Here is a 25,384-nt window from a genome sequence, read left to right on the forward strand (position 1 = left end):
CCACAAATCCTCCCTAGAATGCTCAGTGCAAACTTCGCCTCATGATTATAGAAGGTTCACGATTATAGTAGATCGTTTTGTTGAAATTTCGCCCACTTCGCGGACATTGCAGATTGTTCTGGAACCTACGCGGCCAGTAGCGATAACGCTAGAATGTTCGCCGCCACGTGTATAAAGTTCGGCAATCGCTTGGGATCCCCGAAGCACCACAGCCTGAACCGGAAGCTATGAGCTAAGACATTGCAATGCGCCGCAACCCTCCTCCATGCCCGTTTCAGGACACTGTCCCACCGCAGTTCTACCGCCAGACGCCACCACCAACACCACTGATGTCATACTGCCCACTGGCCGGCCAGCACTACGCTCCTAGGAAGACTGACGTCTGGCGTGCCCCTGACCACCGCCCACTGCGCTACCACTGCGCTGATGCCGGGCACACTTACCGCCGCTTGCCAGTACCGCTAGATTGGAATACGTGGTTTCACTCTACACGCGCCGCATCCACAGCGGGATAAGAGACCACGAGACATCACCAACTATATCGCCGGAACGCAGAGGACACCCCGAGGATCATCTCATTCTCGCTCACCCAGCCACTACATGTCGCCGCACCAGCGTCAGTACACTGGCCCGTATCAGGAAAACTAAGGGCAGCAACTGATGGAGGTGTGGTTGCTGTACAATGAACTGTCAAATATCCTCCGCCGACGACGACAACGCCCCGACGAAACTTCTAGAAACCGCCGTCACTTCAACGTAGTGCCAACGTCGAAATATCTCAGCCAGAAGAAGACCTGATGACCCAACGTCTTAACAGCGGTACAAACCATCATAACCGTGATCCGACGCCACCGCCGAGCTGCAACGCACCACAACGAGTCAGTGAGCACAATGCACTACTTGACGGCCACCACGTTATACTGCTCTCGTCTACTCTGTATAGTCGATTATTTCGTTGTCAGTGGACCTTTCGCGACAAAGTTGAAGAAAGTGGCAAGGCCCCGAAATTCGGACAGCTGGAGGCCCATTATAACGCCGACAGGAGTATGCATAGCAGGAGTCACCATCAATAACGACACTTATACTACAACATTTCTCTAGGGATGTGATACTCGGAATGGACTTCTTAAGTAAATATGGCGCTGTCATCGACCTGAGGTCTGAGTGAATAACATTAACCTCCGAAAACACGCTGTCAATCCCCACAACACCAATGAATTACGCAACCAATGTGCTGGAAGATGAAGTCATCATTCCGCCTTGCTAAAGCGTCATCATTTCAGTCAGCACCGAAACACCCACAGACATTGAAGGCGTGATCGAGAGCAACAAGCACCTGTTCTTTAGTCGTCAGATTTGCGTTGTAAGTCATCGCGTAGCGGAGGCATGGGAAAGCGAAGGGGATGGTGACCAACTTTAGCCAAGAATACAGGCACCTAAACATTGGTACGACGATTGCCTACGTGGAAGAATTTGTTGGCGCCAGCGATTCTTTCACCCGACGCTTCCGAACCTGCCTCGACGGGTAGACGTTGCCAACCCAATTTTTATGTCCATTGGAGCTTTCAGAAGCATGAGCAAGAACAGTTCAAGGACCTGCTCCTGAAATACAAGGACAGCTTTCATCAAAAATTTGCCAGAGCCCATTCGCTAAACATCGCATCCTAACAGAGAAAAGCCCCACACCACTACGGCAGAGCCCGTACGGAGTTTCGACACGATAACGCGAGGCAGTAAAAAGACAAGTCAACGAAATCCTACACGACGATATATTCCAGTCATCGAAGAGTCCCTGGGCCTCTACCATCGTGTCGGTGAAGAAGAATGGAACAATACGTTCCTGCGTCGACTATCGTCACTCAAACAAAGTGACGAATGACGTGAATTCCCTGCCACGATTACGCGACACCCTCGATCAGCTCCACAGTGCTAAGTATTTTTTGTCGATGGAGCTGGAGACTGGTTATTGGCTAATAGAAGTCGACGAGAGAGACCGAGAGAAGACTGCGCTTATAACACCAGATGGCCTCTTGAAGTTTAAGGTCATGCCCTCCGGTCTTCGCTCCATACCTGCGACTTTTGAACGCGCTGTGGATACAGTGCTAGCAGGCGTAAAGTGGCAGACACGTCTACTTTACTTGGACGACGTCGTCATGTTTTCCTCGCGCTTAGACGAGCATCTCGGCACGTTGAAGCTGTACTTCAAGCCATCAAGAAGTCCAGACTCACCCTGAAGCCAGAAAAGTGTAGATACGCGTACGAGGCACTCTTATTTCATAGATACATGATTAGGAAGTCTGGAGTGTGTCCCGATCAGCGGAAAACAACCGCCATCACCGACTTCCCACCGCCCATCGACAAGAAGGCCGCGCGCCGATTTCTTGACCTGTGCGCGTATCATACTGGAGTCTGTCCCGATCAGCGGAAAACAACCGCCATCACCGACTTCCCACCGCCCATCGACAAGAAGGCCGCGCGCCGATTTCTTGGCCTGTGCGCGTATCATACGCGGTTCGTTAAAACTTCACCCAAATTTCCGAACCACTCACTTACCTCACCAGGACCGACGTGGAGTTCAAGTGGGGAACACCACAGGAGGAAGTATTTTAGGAAGTAAAACTACGCTTGCAGATGCCTCCATTACTCGCCCGTTTCGACGAGTCCACCGAGATGGAAAAACACACCGACGCCAGCAGAGTAGTTCTCGGCGCCATTCTTGTGCAGAAAACTGATGGACTGGAGTCATCAGTTATGCTAGCCGGCCTGTCTCAATGGCAGAGGCGAACTGTCCTACAACAGAAAAGGAGTGCCTTGCCATCATATGGCCTACATCAAAGTTGCATCCCTACCTTTACGGCAGGCCCTTCAAAGTTGTGCGTAACCACCACGCCTCGGGTTGGCTAGCTAACTTGAAATACCCTTCGGGTCGCCTCACACGGTGGTGCCTGAGACTACAGCAATTCGACGTTATCATCGTTTACAAGTGTGGAAAAAGACTCTGACGCGACTGCCCGTCTCGTGCCCCCGTCGAACCACCTCCGCCGGATGATCCGAATGATGAATGTTTCTCGCGAAACAAAAGTGCCAACGACTTCGCCCTGTGACAACGAGCTGACAGGGAACTCAAGAGCCTTGTGAATTTTCTCGAGGATGACTATGCCCCTGTTCCGAAGGTATTTTTGAAAGGATGGCGTTGTTTTTTTCAGCAAAACAGAGTTCTCCTAAAGAAGAACTTATCATCCTCTCGAGCTAAACTCCTTCTCGCGTTCCCCTCATCAGCGAGATCAGATGTCCTCTAGGCCCTACAAGACGACCTGACGGCTGGACACTTCAGTGTTTCCCGTACGTTTGCAAGAAAACAGGAAAAGTACTGCTGACCACGATTTGCCGCCGGTGTTACTCGTTACTTCAGGACATGCCGAGACTGCCAACTACGAAAAACAACGCCGACAAGATCAGCAGGCTCCCTTCAGCAGATCAAAGCATCTCGCCGACCGTTCCAGCGAATCGGTATGGACCTACAGGGTCCTTTCCCTACGTCAACTTGCGGGAATAAATGGATAGTTCTCGTCACCAAATACCTCACCGCTATACGGAAACAAGGGCCCTACCTAGAGGCAGTGCCACCGAAGTGGCGAAGTTCTTCATTGAAGACATTGTCCTGCGTCGTGAAGCACCAGAGGTCCTCATCACTATCAGAGGCCCGGCCTTCACTGCTGAGTTAACTCAGGTGATCTCGGCATACAGCCAGGCAGGCCACCGCCGGACTACAGCGTACCACACACAGACCAACGGCCTCACCGAGTGGCTAAACAAGACAATCGCCGACATGTTGGCCGTGCACGTCGATGCCGAATACAAGACGTGGGACGCCATTCTATCGTACGTGACCTTCGCGTTCAAAAGGGCCGTAAAGGAGACGACGCAGATGTCGACATACATATTAGTCTATGAAAGAAACCCGGCAACGATGCTCGACACCATGCTACCAAACGACACTAACGAACAAAACCTTGGCGTGACTGTCTACCGTCTGCGTGCCAAAAAAGCCCGACAGCTCGCCCACCTTCGCATCAAGAACCAACAGACGACCGACTGCCACCGTTAGAATATTCGCTGACACCTCGAGGAATATCAGCCTAGCGACCACGTTTGGGTTTGGACGCCAATACGTCGACGTGGCCTCAGTGAAAAACTTCTGCGATGGTACTTCAGACTTTACCGGGTAGTTCGACGTCTCGGCACACTCGACTATGATGTTGTCGCCGACGGCATCACGAACTATCAACGGCGGCATGTGCGACCTGGAGTAATTCATTTTATGCGCCACAAGCCATTAAATCTGCGTTAACGAACTTGAAGGGGTGGTGCTACCAAATTTTGAGGCTATCCCAAGCCTTTTGTGGGTTTCCTCTGTATGCAAGGACTCTTCAGACGTAGAGTCGGACTCAACAAACACGTGAAATATATTTTAATTCACTTTTAAAAGTGTAGCTCAAGGCTCACTTTGGCGATCTAGGCCCATCGCTTGCGTAGCAACACTGACGTTTCAGAATAGGAGAAGCAACGGCAGTTGTCGTAACGTCACACCAGATTTGTAGTGACGTGAGTGACCTCCGCTATCTTCGAAACGAGCGTACCCATCTCTATTCTAGCCACCGTAACCCCACGTACCAGCAAAGCATCGGTTGCTCTATAACTCGCCTAGTGTGCTGGCACCCCTTGCAGAGACACTGTGTGCGTGATTCAAGGACACTGGGTGCTTTGGAAGAGACACTCGATGAGTCTTCTGCCCCTCCTCCTTAAGCCTCTCGGCGCCTATAAAAGGCCATCTAGCACCGGGCGGCTTTCTCGTCCACGTTCTGTACATACGTTGTAAATATTGTTGCCAATAAATATAGCACCTGGTACTATACAAACTATTTATTGAGGGCGAACCTGTGCCCGTAAACTCAGAACTAAAATAGCCAGACAAAATGTCCCTTGCTCGCTGATTCCAACTTCGTCGGTCTCTTCCTCTTCACCTCGGGTCTCGTGCTGGTCCCGTGGCATAGCATCGTGGCGCGTGCACGACGGCGTTCCATAGCGCGGCTTTCTTGCTACTTGTGTGGCGGCTTTTACGAACGGAAATTGTTGCACGCGTCTTCTGCGAATGTCAAACTGTAGCATTAGTCCACCTCCTAACACGCTTCACCCGATGCGTACAGCCAGCTGACAGTTTCTAAACAATAGGACTTGTCCTTGTGTTACACGACGTGAGCCAGTTCACTTGTTCAGTTCCTGTCGTAGTATGGTTTCATCCGTACTACTATGTCCTACTCCTGGGAAATTCCTGCGTCGCGTTGTGCATAATTGACCTTCAGGGATCACTTCATAGTTTAATGGGCCTAGCTGACGAAGGACACCGTAAGGGCCAAAATAGCGCCGCCTCAGCTTTTTTGATAGGCCACGTGCACGTACAGGCGTCCAGACCCACACTTGGTCTCCAGGGGAGTACTGAACGGACCTTCGTTTTAGATTGTAATGGTGCGCGTCGACGTCATGCTGTTGAATGATGCGGTTCGTGCTAGTTGTCTGGGCTCTTCTGCCCTTTCTACGTATTCGCTGATGTTAGAATCCTCTTCATTCGTGCTGTTGACAGGCAGCATCGTGTCTAATGTCGTTATTACTGTCCGACCATAAACAAGCTGAAATGGCGTGAAGTGGGCTGTCTCTTGTACTGCGGTATTGTATGGAAATGTAGCATACGGTAATATGGTGTCCCAAGACTGATGCTCGACGTCCACATACATCGCGATCCTGTCAGCAAGCGTCCTGTTCAGCTGTTCAGTTAACTCATTAGTTTGCGGATGGTACGCTGTAGTTCTTCTGAGGTCGGTGTGCGTTAGTTTCATGACAGACTGTACTAGCCTGGCAGTGAACGCAGTTCCTTTGTCAGTTATAAGGACTAAGTGCGTCATGCCGCAGCACCATCTGTGTCCAAAAAACTGAGCCCCTTCATTTGCCGTTACTTTTGTGAGGGATGACGTCTCGGCATACCGGGTAATTTAATCGGTTGCTACAACTATCTAGCGCTTCCCGAACGATGACATAGGAAATGGTCCTAAAAATCTATTCTGACCTGCTCAAATTGAACTTTCGGTGGCTCTATCGGTTTCAAAAGACCTGCTGGCTTTAGGGGCGGTACTTTGCGTCTTAGGCATTCTCGGCATGATCTGACATAGTGCTGTACTTAATCCATCAATTTTGGTCAGTAATATTTCTGAAGGATTCTTGCCAAAGTCCTACTAATTCCCAAGTGACCTGCCGATGGGTCAGCAGGACATGCTTCTAAAGTTTCCGCTCGCAGTGACGATGGTATCAGAAGTAGGAACGTTTCACCGGTGTGTTCGAAGGTTCTCTTGTAGAGAACGTTGCCCCGCCACGGTGGTCTAGTAGCTAAGGTACTCGGCTGCAGACCCGCAGGTCGCGGGATTATATCCCGGCTGTGGCGGCTGCATTTCCGATGGAGGCTGAAATGTTGTAGGCCCGTGTACTCAGATTTGGGTGCACGTTAAAGAACCCCAGGTGGTCAAAATTTCCGGAGCCCTCTACTACGGCGGCTCTTATAATCAAATGGTGGTTTTGGAACGTTAAACCCCACAAATCTATCAATCTTGTAGAGAACGTTGTTGCGGAGGACGTAGGAACGTAGTCCACGGACGAAAACTTGTGGTACTTCGACTTGCTGCCCCTCTAAGTATTGAATGAGTAGATGTAATTCTGGGTCCGTTCGCTGATCATGAGCCATCTCCGACACATTCACAGCTCCAAGAAAAGTGGAATCTTGTTCACGCTCAGGATACAAGGTCTGGAGTGGTGCTCGTGATAAGCAATCTCTGTCATTGTGCTTGTGGCCAGACTTGTAGACTATGGTGATGTCATATTCCTGCAGACGCAGGCTCCATCTAGCAAGTCTTCCGGAAAGATCTTTGAGGTTCGCAAGCCAACATAATGAATGATGGTCACTGATGGCTCGGAATGGTCTACCGTATAAATATGGACGGAACTTACTTATGGCCCATATAACTACGAGACATTCCTTTTCTGTAGCTCAATAATCACACTGAACTTTCGACAGAGTGCGGCTTGCGTAAGCAATAACTTTTTCTTCCCCGTTCTGCCACTGAACAAGAATAGCACCGAGGCCAACGTTGCTGGCGTCCGTATGAATGTCTGTTTTGGCATCTTCTTCAAAATGAGCGAGTATGGGAGGTGACTGCAAACGCAGTCATAACTCAGAGAAGGCGTTTTCTTGCTCTTTCTGCCAGATGAATGGTACACCTTCCTTTGTCAGCAGTGTCAGTGGTTCCGCAATCTTGGAGAAGTTTTCAACGAAGCGCCTGTAGTAAGCACAAAGCGCCAGGAAACGTCACGTGGCCTTTTTGTCCCTTGGCCTTGGGAAATTTTCAACCGCAGTGATCTTATCCGGGTCTGGGCAGGCACCATGAGAACTGACAATGTGCCCGAGGAACCGAAGCTCCCGGAATCCAAAGTGGCACTTTTCGGGTTTGATCGGAAGTGCAGCCATGCGAATAGCGTCCGGTACCGTTCTAAATCTCTGTACGTGCTGCTCGACCGTAGTGGAAAAAATTACTACGTCATCAAGATAGACAAGGCATGACTGCCATTCAAAGCCGGAGAGCACAGTGTCCATCATCCTCTAGAACATAGCGGCAGCAGAACGCAAACCAAATGGGAGTACTTTGAACTCGTAGAGTGCGTCGGGTGTCACAAACGCCGTCTTCCCACGATCTCGTTCGTCGACTTCTATTTGCCAGTACCCGCTCTTTAGATCCAACGATGAAAAAAAGTGAGCATTGCGCAGTTTACGGATCGTCGACTTGTGGGAGTGGGTACACGTCCCGCTTCGTGACGAGGTTGAGTTCTCTGTAGTCAGCACAGAACCGCATGGTAATGTCCTTTTTGTTCATAAGTACTACCGGCGATGCCCATGGACTTTTGGAGGCCTGTATGACATCGTTGTCGAGCATCTTCTGTAATTGCTTCTTTATCACCTCCCTTTCTTTCGGAGCTACTCGGTATGGATGCTGACATACTGGTCTAACATGTCTTTCAATCACAATGCGCTGCTTTGCTACAGGAGTATGTCCGACTTTGGATGAAGAGGAAAATACCCTGCGAATTCTTTGATCAAATCCACAATCTGGTCTTTCTGCAGAGATGAAAGCTCTCAGGCAATATCTATTTTCTCGAGGACACTGTTTACTGTTGAGGAAGTTGTTGGTGCCTTTTCTATGGTGCAAACATCTGAGACTTGTACTTAGTCCCGAAGTGATGGTATGGCTGCTCCCTTCGTCACATGCTCGTTGGTAAAGTTAGTCAATAGCACATCAGTATATCCGTTCCGCAGGTACACTAGACCTCTCGCCACGCGTAGTCCCTCTGTGAGTAGAAGTTCGATATTTCCATCAGCTAGTCCGGCATATACACGAAAAACGTTAGTTTTCACAGTGACTGTCACGCTGCTACGTGGTGGCACTGTCACACCTTCATTCACAATAGGAAGAGACGAAACGATTGGTTGCTCTGCATGACAAACGGCAACAGCGTCTCCGTAGAAAAAGAAGCTAGAGATTTCTGCAAGCCGATGATGGCACAGTTTGCTTGCAGGAAGTCCATGCCCAGAATCGCCTCACGGGAACATTCAGGGAGAACAATAAAACTGTTGATGTACACATGGCCTCTCATTCCCACTCTCGCTGTGCACAATCCTATGGGGCTGAGTAAGTGCCCTCCGGTGGTGCGTATCTGCGGTCCGGTCCAATGAGTGAGCACTTTTTTCAGCTTCTTTGCGAGCATGCTGTTTAATTCTGAGTAATCTGCACCAGTGTCTATTAACGTTATGGTCTCAACGTCATCAATTCTGACTTGTAGCTCGGATGGCAGGTCGGCATTACTGCACTTGTCCGTCTTATCCGTTGTGTCACAATCGTCGTCTGATTCGGTTAACGATGGAGGGTTTTTAGTTTTCCGAAAATCAGCGGCCCTGCCTCCACAGGTCGCTGGTTCAAGTTTTCCCGTCGCGGGCTTTGTGAACGACGCCTCGGTAAAGTAGGTAATAGGCGTGAACTCGGTGACCTATTGCGAATTGGTGCAATCGTCTGCGATTCATGTCACTGAGTGTTTGGAATTCTTCGATTTCGTAAGGGCGCTCACCGTTACGAGGGCAGGGTGCATTCACTGGGAAGCAACGTAGCCCGATGCGACGGTAGTGGCATGTCAGATAAAGATGACCTGCCTCCCCACGGTGGTAGTAGAGGGGCCACCGGTCTGCAGTGCGCCATACATCACCTTTGTGGGGTCTCGCTTGTGGCGTCGACGGTGGCGTACTGCAAGGAAACGTCGGTGCCATAACGGGAGCTTGTGCAAAGTTCGGGCGTCTGATCTCTTTCCGTATGACTTGTGCGTACGACAGCTGTGGCTGAGGTTCCGGTTGCGTGCGGTGGGGTACCTGAGGATGTGGTTGAAGAATTGCTTGCCGCACTTCTACACGTACAATGGCCGCGATGGACTTTGGGTGAGTTGCAGTTTCTGGAGCTCCTCCTTAACGGTAGCCCTCACCATCTCCCGAAGGACGTCAACGTTGGTGGGGAGGGTTGTTGACTCCGCCCTAGCTGAAGAGATGCCGAAGTCTCTGTTGTACAGTCGCGCACGTTGCTGTAGTGTCCTTTCCATGATCGTTGCCTCGGACTGGAACGCCACCACAGTTTGCGGTGGAATACGCACCAGGCCTGCAAAAGTTTCTTCTTTTACTCCGCGCATTAGGTGTCGCAACTTCTCCTCAGCCATGTTTTGGTCGGCTCGGCGGAAGAGCCGCGACACGTCTTCTATGTACATGGCCACGCTCTCGTTATTCCGGACTTTGACGGCTGCATTTCCGATGGAGCCAGAAATGTTGTAGGCCCGTGTACACAGATTTGGGTGCACGTTAAAGAACCCCCGGTGGTCGAAATTTCCTGAGCCCTCCACTACGGTGTCTCTCATAATCATATGGTGGGTTTGGAACAATAAACCCCGCAAATCAATCAAATCATCTCGTTATTCCGTTGGTTTCTTGCCTGAAGAGCAGCCTCTGCCTTCTCTTTGCGGTCCGTGTTCGGATAGGTTGTGACTAGCTCTCGTCGGAAGTCGTCCCACGACAGCAAGGACGCTTCATGGTTCTGAAACCACGTACGTGCCGAATATTGCAGGGCGGCGTAAACGTAATGAAGTTTCCGGGCTTCGTCCCAACAATTCAAACGTGCAGCGCGCTCGATGTCTTCAATCGAGTCCTCGGCATCTTCAAAGGCATCACCTTGGAAGACCTCTGGTGCATGTGGTGAATCCATGATGAGGTGAGATGGAGATGGCATCGACTGGGTGGCCATCGCAGTGACGCTTGTGCTTGAGGTCTCGACAGGTCTTGATAGATCAATTAGTGGGCCGAACTCGGGCTGCTCACCACGTAGTCAGTGTCTCGTGCGTTGGTGTATCATTCTGCGTGCTCCAATCTTCTGGGATCTGGGCTTCTCTCCCTTGCCTGTGGTGTGCTTGGAATCATACCCTGCACCTCCACCAGAATGTGGCCAATAAATATAGCACCTGGTACTATACAAACTGTTTATTTAGGGCGAACCTGTGCCCGTAAACACAAAACTAAAATGGCCAGCCAAAATTGTCCCTTGCTCACTGACTCCAACTTCGTCGGTCTCTTCCTCTTCACCTCGAGTCTTGCGCCAGTCCCGTGGCATAGCATCGTGGCGCCTGCAGGATGGCGTTCCATGGCGCGACTTTCTTGCTACTTGTGTGGTGGCTTTTAAGAACGCAAATTGTTGCACGCGTCTTCTGAGAATGTGGAACTGTGGCAATATAAACGCTTGTTTCCTTCTGGCTTTCTTTTGCCTAGCCACTGCTTGGATGCTACCGCAGCTGGCCGTGGCGTATGTCAGTGCGTTTGTTTCGCTGGCGCTTGTGTGGCACGTGTGTGTGTGAGCAGACGACACTCAGCACGATGGGCGTCACATCTTTGCGTGCTCACGTGACCAAGCCCCCTATGAATCGACGTCACTGCCCAACTCGGCACCGCAAAACCAAAACCAAGGATGGTCCACAAAAGTAGGGAAATATTAAAATATTTAGCGGAAATACACGAATCTTGGTGTGTGTATCATGCATCCTGGATCTGAAGGAAACGCTGGCAGCGTAGAACATGCATGCCACAAATTTGGTGGCACCACCCCTTCAAGGACTGTGTTCTTTGTTGTTGTTTCTCTATTATTGTACCCTATTGTTTGTACCCATTTATTATTGTGCTGTTTTTGCTGTTTTGTTATTTTTATTGTTCACGTATTTTCCCCATTGTTAAGTTTTATGCATCGAGACGATGTTTCTTGAGAATAGCGGCAATGCCACGGGCGTTTCTTATCTACACATATGTTTCATTCAGTTTTCGGCCAGAAAGCCTGCCTAGAATGTTAAGTGCAAGCTGCTCCTCATGGTTATGGAAGGTTTACGATTATAGTAGATCGTTTTGTTAAGATTACGCCCACTCCATGGACATTAGAGATTATTCTGTAACCTACGCGGCTGCTAGCGATAATGCTAGAATGTTCGACGCCACGTGTATAAATGTCGACGCGCTTAAGTTTATCGCCGGCCGACGCTCGAGATCTGTTCGCCGCTATCAGTGCATGTGTGTTGCTGTAACCCTAGCTTTATTTTCTTGGCCTCAAAGTTTGGCCGAAGAAAGAGTTTCATCTGAACGTCGAGTGTGTTCCTTCCGTCTACGTCACGACTCCGGGACAATATGTATGAAAGCTGACGTGTTTGAGCACTTGTCACTTTATCGACGGGCGACGCTTTATTTGCCGCTATCAATCTGTAGTGTGATGATTGATTCATATGTGAGGTTTAGCGTCCCGAAGCCACCATATGATTATGAGAGACGCCGTAGTGGAGGGCTCCGGAAATTTCGACCACCTGGGGTTCTTTAACGTGCACCCAAATCTGAGCACAGGGGCCTACAACATTTCCGCCTAATCGGAAATGCAGCCGCCGCAGCCGGGATTCGAACCCGCGACCTGCAGGTCAGCAGCCGAGTACCTTAGCCAATAGACCACCACGGTAGGGCAATCTGCAATGTGTATCGCTTGGAGTAGGGCGCTTTATTTTTGGGACAAAGGCTCGCCTAAACAAGTATTTTATTCAAAATGAATAGCTCAGTACTCTTCTATCAAGAGAGAGAGAAAAAGATGCAATGAAAGGCAGAGCTTCGAGTAAGAATGGGGGCTCAGAAGAAGGTGGCTTTTGTCTTGGGGTATTCTCAGGCGAATGCATAAGGAGGGAGCTTCTGAATTTCGAGTCTGGTAAAGCGAACACTGGCGTGGGAACACTGTGGCGTGGCAAGTAGCCGAGCAACACGAAAGAAGACTGGTGGGCAGAAAAACTTTATTAGCAAGTGTGTTTGGACCCACGGGGTCGCACCACGTCTACGCGGTATGCCTGTTGCCGCGATGACATCTGCTGCCCTAGTCACCGCAGCAAGCCGCAACGCCGGGTCTCCAGACGAGAGCAGGACCTCCCAGTCCTCCCAGCTCGAGACGGCAGAGACTAAACGAAAGGGGAAACAACTTCGCGGTCCGGCGGCTCCAGTGCGGGGGGTCGGTTATTTTTCTTGTTGTTTATCTCAAGATGAAGATGACTTTCTGGCCACTGTTCTTTTTCCCTTTTCATTGTAATACTACATTTCACAGTGGTGGTGGTATTACCTACTGTAATTTATCAAGGTAAATTGATTTAGTGCTTAACTAAAGTGTACACTTAAAATAAGAACTAAATGTTACAGGTCCGTAGGCGGACGAGGTTCGTACTGCCTATACTTATGCGTTGCGGATGACCTTAAAGGTTCAAAATTCAGACTACCAACCGGAACGGGAGCACGGTACTTGGCACGGGTATCAGACCATACCAAAGGTGGAGGGAAAAGCGCCGAGACGACGAGGAAGTGAGTTCTGATTCCCCAATGCGCCCACATTCTTAGTTTTTTTTTTCTCGCGGCGGCCGCCACCTACACAGAAGTCACAGGGCAGCACGAACCCGACGCACCACTTGCGAATACGTATGGCACTCGTTTCGCGAGGATATATCAAGTTTTGAAAGTGCGCAGCGCTCCACCCAAAGAGAGTGTACGTACGGGAGCAGAACTCTGTCGCCGTGCGCAGGGTCGCGCGTCCACACCCACACGCATTTTAAGAATGTCGCCACGCCGCCTCAGGTTCGGCTTGATCCCACGCACACGCCCAACTCTGCGGTGGTTCCGACAGGCGCTCCTCTCGTAAACACTCACCCGCAATACGCAGTCGATGCACGCTGCTTGTGATGGCGTCACTAGCTGTCGCGGTGTTCCGCTCCAGCCCGCGTGGTGCCTGCGTCAGCCGACCTTGAACGAGTCTGACTCCTTACAGCGTGACCATAAAAGAAAGAAGGAGGAAGAGATGCGGAAGTGGTGTGCTAAGTTTACAACGACAGCTTTCATTTTTATATGAAAGGCTACACTCTTTGAGAGAAGGAGTCATCACCTGGCTTTTCTCGGTGAATACGGACTTGCAACGTGGATGAGCAGTTTGAAAGAGACACATGAGCCTTCGTTAAAGACCCTTACACTCTCGTAGGAGAGTAGTGGCAAAAGTTCATGGGTCTCTCTAAAAAGAGTCACATATCCAGTCAGCGCTCAACGAAAGACTAAAAAAAGCACAGCGTATTCACGGAGTGAATGATGATGAATGGGTGAGTCATCCATCTGTCCGTCCGTGCTTCCGTCCATCAGTCCATGCGTCCATCTAGGGAACACTCCAAGTACCGTCATTTCGAATCTCACATCCCCTGTGGCACATTCATTTCCTGTGAAGTGCGTCCATCCATCTATCCGTTTGTCTGCTAGTCTGTCTGTCCATCCGTCCATGCGTCCGTTCATCAGTCCATCTAGTGAACAATACAAGTACCACCATCTCCCATCTCGCATTCCCTGTGGAACATACCCACTCTAGAACACGTGTGTGCCACTGGTGACAACATACACTAATGTAGGATGCGATGTACTGTGCCACTTAAACTCAAGACTTCCTGCAGCATCTCTGCGGTGAAAGCTGTCCCACGATCGGTGACGTAAGACGATGCTGTTAACGAAAAAATGAGCGACGTCTGCTGCGACAGCTTTTGTACGTGGCTTTGTTTGGCAGTCGCACGTTAAGTAGTCTGTAGCGCCCACAATGCAGCGGTTTCCAAACGAAGATGTGGGAAATTATTCCCGCAATTCCACGCCAATCTGATGAAAAGGCGCCTTGGGTGGTTCAATTAGCAGCAGCAGTCCCGCTGGTCGTAAAGGTGGAGTCCTACACCACTGACAGTCCTGACATGTGCGAACGTAGTGCTTCGCAGTCTTTGTGAGACGTGGCTAGTATAGTTGGAACGTCGAATCCGTTGCGGTGCGCGCGCATAGCTGAGGTGTTCTGACCGCAATTTTAGGCAAAATGCCTATTTTTTTCCTCGAGTCTGTTTTGAGGCTATTTCACATGTAAACGCGAACCAAAAGATGGGAAACATTTCAATCGCATATTTATTGTGCCTATATATGCCTATTTTGAAGTTCGTGTCTATATGAGCTTTTCAGCATCAAAATGCTTTTTCACATTAGTCGAGTAAACGATTTGCTTAAATGAGCTCTTCACATGGAGGAAAACAAGAAAATTTTGTTGTGGCCATGTTAACTACAACACGTGCAAAGCGTGCTAGTTTTCTTGTTGATGTTTTTAGCTACTGGTAAAGTGCGATTATGGTTCGACGTAAGGTCGACGTGCGCATACACTGTGCCATATTGACGACAACAGATAATAAGTGGACGCACTGCCACAGCCAACCTATATCTAGACCCGGCCAATGCGCTTCGACGCATATGACATTTGCCAACGCTCCAATAACATCGCACTTTGAGCACCTTTGGTAAAGTTGCGGATGGCAGTCTTCGAGTCGCTGATGATGCAGGATGCTTGGGTTGAAGCGTAGGCGAGAGCAATGGCTCCTTCTTCGCCTTCTTCGGGTTTGTTTGCGCGAATGGTGCCAGTTGCCATAATTATGTACTGCGGCTTGGTGGCGACAGCGAGGGCCACGGTCCGATGCGTAGGATATTCCGCTGCGTCTACATACGCCACATGCGTGGCTTTCGCATAGCGCTTGCCTAGTTGCTTGGCGCGCTCTTTTCGTCTTTGCGCGTTATATTTAGGGTGCATATTGCGTGGTATGGGGGAATCACGAAAGTGATTTCCCCCATACCACGCAATACGCACCCTAATATAACGAAATATTACGAATATATTATAAATAAATGTAGTGAATGTCCGAAGAAATTGGGAGTTTCTGGCCAAACTGGGAGACGTAAGGTTTGCCGAGTGCGCACATGAGATGACGTCCTGTAGGCGTTTGGGCTAACTATTCGTAGTGCGATATGCGTTGGGCTTCAATGACTTCGTCTATAGTATTGTGAAGTCCTAGGACTTTGAGTTTCGCATCGGGCGTAAACATGGGGAGATGCAGCTCGCACTTGTAGCAGCGCCTGATCATTATGGTTAATTTTTTCTTGTCGGTGAGTGTAAGTTTTATAAATGGAGCAACGCAAAGGATTCTGCTTATGGAGAAGGCGGTCACCAGTCGTATGAGATTGGCCTCTTTCATGCCGTGCTGTTTATTGGCGATGCGGGAGATGAGCCTAGAAGTCTGATAGACATAATAGTGTAGTAGTTGCAATAGTGTAGTAGTTGCAGTCCGATAACAATGCGGTGCTTTGCTACAGGCGTACGTCCGACTTTCGATGAAGAGGAAAAACACTGCGAATTCCTTGATCAACTCCACAATCTGGTCTTTCTACAGAGATGAAAGCTCTAGGTCAATATCTATTTTCTCGAGGACACTGTCCACTGTTGAGGGCGTTGTGGGTACTTTTTCTATGGTGCAAACATCTGAGACTTGTACGTAGTCATGAAGTGATGCTATGGCTGCTCCCTTCGCCACATGCTGTACCTCGTTGGTAAAGTTAGTCAATAGCACATCAGTATATCCGTTCCGCAGGTTCACTAGACCTCTCGCCACGCGTATCCCCTTTGTGTGTAGCAGTTCGATATTTGCATCAGCTAGTCCGGCATATTCACGAAAAAAAATTCCGCCATATCCACGAAGTGAATGATGATGAGTGGGCGAAGCTCCGGAGGTAAACCTGGTAAACCATGAATCCTCTGTACATTTTGCCCACTCGATTTTATTACATCGCTCCCCCTAGCGTACGTCCCCGCACTAAATCGAACGATTGCCTTCAACCAATGACACGCGCCATATGTGACATCATTCCTATTTTATAAGATCTCGCGTCTTTCATCAACTACAAGTACCGCTTTCTAGTTTATAACATCTTGCATCGTTTCATCATCAGCTACAAGTACCACCATCTAGTAAACACTACAAGAACTAAACGAGAGGTGGTTACATACAGGAGACGGTACCGCCATCTAGCGAACACTGCAAGAACTAAACTAGAGGTGGCTACATACAGGGGATGGTACCGCCATCTAGTGAACACTGCAAGAACTAAACTAGAGGTGGCTACATACAGGCTACAGGGGACGCACAGCCCACGCCCTAAGAAGCTTCGCCCCTAAAACGTCGCTTTTCACAGAAACTGTCACGCTGCTACGTGGCGGCACTGTCACACCTTCATCCACAATATGAAGAAACGAAACAATTGTTTGCTCCACATGACACACGGCAACAGCGTTCTCTGTAGAGAAAGAAACTTGAGATTTCTGTAAGTCGATGATGGCACTGTTTGCTTGCGTGAAGTCCATGCCCATAATTGCCTCACGGGAACATTCGGGGAGAACAATAAAACTGCAGACGTATACATGGCCTCTTATTCCCACTCTCGCTGTGCACAATCCTACGGGGCTGACTAAATGCCCTCCGGCGGTGCGTATCTGCGGTCCGGTCCAATAAGTGAGCACTTTCTTCAGCTTCTTTGCGAGCATGCTGCTTATTACTGAGTAGTCTGCACCTGTGTCTATTAACGCTATGGTTTCGACGTCGTCGATTCTGACTTGTAGCTCGGATGTGACGTCACTATTACTGCGCTTGTCCGTCATTGTGTCAGTGTCGTCGTCTGATGTGGTTAGCGATGGAGGGTTTTCGGTTTTCCGAAAATCAGCGACCCTGCCTCCACAGGTCGCTGGTTCTAGTTTTCCCGTCGCGGGCATGGTGAACGACGCCTCGCGAAAGTAGATGATGGGTGTGGCCTCGGCGACCTATTGCGCATTGGAGCAATCACCCGTGATTCATGTCACTGAGTGTTTGCAGAGCCATAGCGCGAAGATAAAAATTCTTCAATTTTGTAAGGGCGATCACCGTTACGAGAGCAGGGTGCATTCACTGGGAAGCCACGTAGCCCGACCCGACAGTAGTGGCATGTCCGATAAAGATGACCTGCCTCCCCACAGTGGTAGCAGAGGGGCCGCCGTTTCTGCCGTGCGCCATACATCACTTTTGTGGAGTCTCGCTTCTGTCGTCGGCGGTGGCGCAGTGCGAGGAAAGGTCGGTGGCATAACGGAAGCTTGTGCAAAGCTCGGGCGTCTCATGTCTTGCCGTACGACTTGAGCGTACGACAGCTGTGGCTGAGGTTCCGGATGCGTGTGGTGTGGCACCTGAAGCTGTGGTTGAATAATTGCTTGCCGCACTTCTTCACGTACAACGTCCGCGATTGAGGGCATCGCTGGAGGACTTTGGGGGAGTTGCAGTTTCTGGAGCTCCTCCTTAACAATAGTCATCACCATTTTCCGGAGGACGTCAACGGTGGTGGGGAGGGTTGTTGACTCCACTCTCACTGAAAAGACGCTGAAGTCTCTGTTGTACAGTCGTGCACGTAGTTGTAGTGTCCTTTCAATGGTCATTGCCTCGGACCGGAGCTCCGCCACAGTTCGCGGTGGATTATGCACCAGGCCTGCAAAAATTTCTTCTTTTACTCCACGCATTAGGTGCCGCAACTTCTTCTCCTCGGCCATGTTTTGGTCGGCTCGGCGGAAGAGCCGCGACATGTCTTCTATGTACATAGCCACGCTCTCGTTATTCCGTTGGTTCCTCGCCTGAAGAGCAGCCTCTGCCTTCTCTTTGCGGTCCGTGTTCGGATAGGTTGCGATTAGCTTTCGTCGGAAGTCGTACCACGACAGCAAGGACGCTTCGTGGTTCTCAAACCACGTACGTGCCGAAGCTTGCAGGGCGACGTAAACGTAACGAAGTTTTCGGGCTTCGTCCCAACCATTCAAACGTGCAACGCGCTCGAAGCACTCAAGCCAGTCCTCGGCGTCTTTAAAGGTCTCACCGTGGAAGAACTTGGTGTACGTGGCGATGAGGAGAGATGGAGATGAGGTGAGACGGAGATGGCATCGACTGGGTGGCCATCGCAGTGACATTTGTGCTTGAGGTCTCGACAGGTCTTGATGGGTAAATTAGGGGGCAAAACTCGGGCTGCTCAACACATAGTCGGCGGCTCGTGCGTTGGTGCACAGGTGTCAATTCTGCTGGCTCCAATCTTCTGGGATCTGGGCTTCCATCCCTTGCCTGTGGTGGGCTTCGAATCATACTCCGCACGTCCACCAGATTGTTACGAATAAATATAGCACCTGGTACTATATAAACTCTTTACTTAGGGCAAACTGGTGCCCGTAAACTCAAATATCAAAAAATGGCAGCATATCCACGGAGTGAATGATGGGGAGTGGGGCGAAGCATTCGTCCGTCCATTCGTTCTTGCTTCCGTCCGTTCCTGCGTACGTCTGTGTAACCGTCCATGCGTCCACCCACCCGTCCGTGCGTGCGTATGCTCGTGCGTCCGTCCCTGCGTTCGTCCAAGCATCCGCGCCTGCGTCCGTTCATGCGTCCATCCATGCATCTGTCTGTGTGTCCGTTCGTCCATCTATTCAGCACTCCAAGTACCACCATCTCGCATCTTTTCATCATATATTCTCCATATAGAAGCCCCGCCATCCAGCGGACATTTCAAGGACTAAACGGGAGGTGGCACATGCACACTTTCTTACGGCTTGCGCTTCGGGTTTACTTCCCACCTTTAACCACCTCGAGTTCATGGTATATACTACTTAACTGTGTTCATTCCGCTTCCGAGTGGAATGAACACTGTGTCCCTTTTCATTGTCCCTCGGTAATGCAAGTGCCAAATTTAATACAATTTTGGAGGAGCTAGAAACACAACTAGGTTCACATGTTCTGAGAGCCCACAACCAAGGAAGCAAGAACTGGAAAAAAAAACGTGGCTGATCCTCTTATCTAGGAATCACTATTACATGAAACTGAAACGTGTCTTCACGAAGGCAGTTGAGCGTTCATTATGCATTGTCTCAGCAACAGCAATAGCTTGCAAAGACACGTCAAAAACGCCAAGCAGCTCGAAACTTGCAGCGCGCACCTCAAGCAGAAAGCACGCACGAAATTAGCATACACAAAACGAGGGCGGACTAACAAATGTCACAGCACAGCTCGACACTTAAAGTGCTGTGTTGTAACAGAAAGAAGAAAGCACGAAATGAGCGCACAAGTATACACAGGACAAGCGCGAACAATTGTCACAAGTCTTACTTCGTCGTATGTCAGGAGCGCGCTCTATTCGTAAACGCTGCCGTGGCAGCGAGTGCAGTTACTTTCGTCTACTGCCGAATTTCATCCACATTCGCACTTGAGAAGTGAAGCGAAAAGGAAAATACCAAATCGGCCACAATACCATGACGGCGTGTGTCGAAAATATTCACATTCATTTCTACGCTACCACGGCAGCAGCCATCGCTACCTTTAGAAATAATTCGATCTTTAGAAAGAAATCGAAATACAGCCAATCACCCAATGTACTGAAAGGGACAACTCGCATCTTTTCAAACGTTGTTTTGGAGACATCCAGCACAAACGACTTGAGCGAACGCAGCGGCAGCTGCGGCGGGGTACTCAGCTGGCTGTAGACAAAAGTGGGACACGTTGGTGAATGCCGACTCGCTGTTGCTGCCTCTTCTACTGTGAGTGTTCTCGGTGATCATAGTCCAAACCAGGCTCTCGATGAATGCGTCCTTTTGACGGCTTCATCCTGCTGGACGGGTGTTTTGCGATATGAGCCGATGCGAGCAAACACTGATGCCTTTGCTGCCTTGTTGAACCTGAAGCCGACTGGTTACATCATGTGATTTGAGCAAGTGCAACCAAAGCTCGGAAGCGAAAACCGGATCCACTTTTGCTTGTCGCGGAAATCGGTCTCGGACCAGTTTTTTTACAGCGAAAGCTGTGATGAGATGACAACTTGGGTCACGCGCAGTTCTGCTGCCACCACCGCCACCGGTGTCCATCACCACATCGCGCAAAATTAGAAAAAAAAAACTAGAACCAATGACACAGTGCGGCTCGAACACCGGTCCGCTGGGTGCCAGCCCAGTATTCTACCACTGAGCTCTGCCGGCTTTTTTTTCTTTATTTCCGGTAAACTTCACAAACGGGTTGCTAAGATAAATATATTACAATTCACAACGAACAATACAAAAAACTTAAAAATAACTAAGCCCATCAAGCATTACTATAGCGCATCACGTCCTAGAATTCCTTCATGGTCAGTAGGGCTTCTACCCTTTCTACCCATAAAGGTACACATTTGTCTGTTCTTACTACCTCAAGTAATCTTGAGATGCTTTCTTTAAAATACTCTCTTGCTCTTCTTCTGTCTGGGTCACAATAAAATCCAGCCATTCTTGAGCGCCATATACTGTGCAAGGCAGTCATCATGATAAAATCGAAAGGTAATCCATCCTCATTCTCTATTGCCAAATACCTGATCCCATGAGGGTCTAACGGGAACTCTTTTTTTGATTGTCCTTTGTAATACGTCCCAAAAATAAACTCCTTCCCAACAGTGCAGGAAAACATGGTCAATAGTTTCCGGTTTCTTACAGATTAGACAGTGAGATCCCCAAGGCATATAAAACCCACGCTCCTCTAGGAAGGTTCTTACAGGAAGTGTTCCAGTGTGTAATTTGAAAAAGAACGTTTTTGCACTTGGAGCGGCTGGCATTTTTAAACTCGTTTAAGTACATTCTGACCCTTGCGAGCTGTATATAGCGCTCTGTACAGTGGGATGGGGAGCATCGTGTCACATAAATCTTTGTACAGTTTTTTCGTTCCAACAGACCACAGGTAGTCAGCTGAAAAACGAACACACAAAAACCGCACGCTGGCCACAACCTCCTTCATGTATCCTTGCACAGCCCCTGTGGTAACATGGGTGCTCACAATAAACTCGGGCAACAGTCTACTTAGTCTTGTTTGACACACTGTTAGTAGGAAAGGATCTCTTCTCTCACGAAAAAAGAAAAACCTATTTAATAACTGCTTGATAAACAGATGTCCCAGACCAAGGCTTCCACACTTTACCCGTCTAAAGAAATTCGTGCGACGGCACCTTTCCCAGTTAGACCCCCACACAAATATTGCAAACACGCGATGTAATTTTTGCACATTGACCCGGGAACAGTACAGCACTTGCATCACATACCACAGCTTAGACACAAAAAACCAGTTGCATGCAGTAGCCCTAGCAAACATGGACAGATAAGTTGCATTCCACCTATTCGCTTTCTCTTTAATTTCTTTCGTTTGCTGTGTCCGATATTCATCAGTACTTTTGTATGACTCGAGCGGTACTCCGAGATATTTAACTGGCGTTCTTGTACATTTAATGGCTGCAAAAAATTCTGGTGTTGAAGGCGAATATCCAAGCCAGAAGCCGAGGCATTCACCGCAGTGTATGAGGCTTCCTGTAACTTCGGCGAAAGATTTAGTAACTCTGATTGATTCTTCAATACCTTCATAGAAAGTGCTACAAATCGCAACATCATCAGCGTATGCGAGTAGTTTGACCTCTGAAGATTGTACTCTGAACCCATTAATGATGTAATTCTGCAATATCGACCGACATAAAGTTTCAATATAGATGCAGAACAATACTGGACTAACAGGGCAACCTTGACGCACTGAGCGCTCAATCCTAATAGGGGGGCCCAATGTCTTGTTGAGAATTAGTCTCGTACTACCATTCCGATATGCCATGGCTACTCCATCAATAATTATCTTACCAACATTAATGTGCTTCAATACGGCAAACAAAAGAGCGTGGGCCACGCAATCAAACGCTTTCTCCAGATCCAGCTGGAGTATGGCCACACGAGCTTGACTGGTGTCATCACATTCGAGCACAGATCGCATTTTATGAACGTTTGTAGCTATGGACCGATCTTTGATTCCACACGTTTGGTGTGGACCGATGATATCTTTAATACTGACCTTTGTCCTCCAATAGCACGGGTCCACCTGGGCTCGGAAGATGTCTAGCGTCTATGCTAGACGCTGAAGGTATCCATCATGCCCCGGGCTACCTTCTTCATTGTGTAGACATGGCTTTTGCACCGAAACTTAGAGTGGCAACGTTAAACGTTCGAGGTCTTGCCGCCAAGCGGAAACAGAGCCAAGTCTACAGGCTGCTCGTGGGTCATGATTTGGACATACTAGCTGTACAAGAAACAAAAGTAGACGGTGAGGAGGAGACCCGGGGCATGGTGCTGAAGTTTATGGCGCGTTACTACGCAATTTCAACTCAAGCAATAGGCACTTCTGCAGGCTGTGTTTGGTTCATTAAGAAGTTACCGGGTCTGGTAGTGCAAGATACCTTCTCTTGCCCGTCTGGTAGATTGGTTTCCTGTGATTTTGTATTCAATGAATGTCAGTGGCGTATAGTGTGTATTTATGCACCAACCATTTGCGAGGAGCGATCACTTTTGTTTTTCAAGCTTAAAGCAGCACTTCACTTTGGAAAGGAAATAAATATTACTTGGGGATTTTAACTGCGTCCTCAACGGGCGAGATTGAGCAAACGGACGCACCATTTACGATAAAAGTAGTAGGACGCTACCGCACGTAGTTACTGAATTCGAGTTAGAAGACGTGAGCAGCTGTACGGAGGGAACGCGGGATGTGCGTTTCACACATTTTCAGGGGAATAGCCATGCGCGCCTTGATCGCATTTACGTGTCGCTTGAATTATTAGCCCACTGTAAGACATATGCTGTCTACCCAATACACTTCAATGATGATTGTTTAGTTAATTGTGATATGGTAGAAAAAACAAAAGGTGGAACTTTCTCATGGGAGCTGTGGAAGATGAATTCCACTTTGATCACTGACAAAAGACTTTGGAACGACTAATAGACTTGGAGTGAAAACAGTCGGGAGAGTATAAAATTGGCATACGCAATATTAAGCAGAAACTTGCTCTGTTTGACGAGGAACGCTACCGCGGTGCACTCATTCGTGCGAGGGCTGAAGCTTTAGCGGCCGGAGAAACGCCAACCAAAAAAGCGTTAGGGGTGGAGAAAACGAACGCTCGACGGAATCATATTGAAAAGATAGAGAAGAATGGTCACGAAGTAACCGATACGGACAGCATTTTATCCGTATTTTCAAGTCATTTTGAAAACCGTTTTGCGTGTAGACAGGTAAACCTAGAAAGATTTAATGAAGAATATTTAGGACGCATGCCGCAAGTGAGTGAGGAAGTGAAAAATGCTTTGGATTATCTATATCTGCATCTGAAGTTGAACGGGCGATTGATAAGTTAAACCCCAGGATATCTCCAGGACCAGATGGTCTTTGTTCCAAGTGGTACAAATGTTTTAAAAGTGAATTGTCTTCATTACTGGCGGGCGTTTTTAATGAGGCCTATCAGGAAAAGAAATTACCACCATCCTTTGGTGAATCGCGTACCGTTCTGATTCCGAAAACAGACGAGGTTGCCTCTATGTTGCCAGCTATGTTTCTGTGAATTAGGAACTCCACTCCAAGTTCTCTTCTGTCAGCCAAGCCATGACAGTAAAGAATGTACCCATTCTGTAGCACTTTATAGGCATCATTCGTCCTCCTAGCCTCTCTGAGCCGTACTCCATCCCATGAGTGGGCATGGACGCACGGCAGGAATCATGGCCTCACAAATTGTTTTCTTCGTTCCACGGTTGCTTGGCGCCTTGACCCTTGGCCCGGACTGCCATGGCATCCTTCGTCACGGTGGCATGCTACGCAACGCTTTGGCAACTGCAAACGCAAGCCTTATGCATGAATATGCTTCACCTGCTTCGTCTTGGCCTGATGTCTACTGCTTGGCACAGTCTGAAAGACGTCCTGTCAACCAGTGCTTCGTTGATGGAGATGCCGTAGATGAACCTTGCTACTGGGCTATGATGGCGGACAGCTTCCCAGCTACCCTGTTTTCGTGTACTGCCGTCCTTCTCTGTCGGGAAGGGCGCGTCACGGATCGACAATCGCTTGACATCCACTGCGCATCCACAACGTCTTTATCTACGCTGATTGCTGACCCATATAAGGTCGGCGCGTCGAACGCAGTCTTAGTGAGCATGGACGCGTGACAGGAATCATGGCCTCACACATCTTTTTCTTTGTTCCACAGTTGCTTGGCGCCTTGTCCCTTGGCCCGCACTGCCATGGCATCCTTCGTCACGGTGGCATGCTACGCAACGCTTCGGCAACTGCAGACGCAAGCCTTATGGATGAATATGCTTCACCTGCTTCGTCTTGGCCTGATGTCTACTGCTTGCCACAGTCTGAAAGAAGTCCTGTCAACCAGTGCTTCGTGTATGGAGATGCCGTAGATGAATCTTGCTACTGGGCTATGACGGCGGACAGCTTCCCAGCCACCCTGTTTTCGCGTACTGCCGTCCTTCTCTGTCGGGAAGGGCGCGTCATGTATCGACAATCGCTTGATGTCCACTGCGCATCCACAACGTCTTTATCTGCGCTGATTGCTGACCCATATAAGGTCGGCGCGTCGAACGCAGTCTTCAGTGAGCATAGACGCGTGACAGGAATCATGGCCTCACACATCTTTTTCTTCGTTCCACAGTTGCTTGGCGCCTTGTCCCTTGGCCCGCACTGCCATGGCATCCTTCGTCACGGTGGCATGCTACGCAACGCTTCGGCAACTGCAGACGCAAGCCTTATGGATGAATATGCTTCACCTGCTTCGTCTTGGCCTGATGTCTACTGCTTGCCACAGTCTGAAAGACGTCCTGTCAACCAGTGCTTCGTTGATGGAGATGCCGTAGATGAACCTTGCTACTGGTCTACGACGGCGGACACCTTCCTAGCCACCCTGTTTTCGTGTACTGCCGTCCTTCTCTGTCGGGAAGGGCGCGTC

Source organism: Rhipicephalus microplus, chromosome 9, assembly GCF_043290135.1.
Source record: "Rhipicephalus microplus isolate Deutch F79 chromosome 9, USDA_Rmic, whole genome shotgun sequence".
Classification (NCBI taxonomy): Eukaryota; Metazoa; Arthropoda; class Arachnida; order Ixodida; family Ixodidae; genus Rhipicephalus; species Rhipicephalus microplus.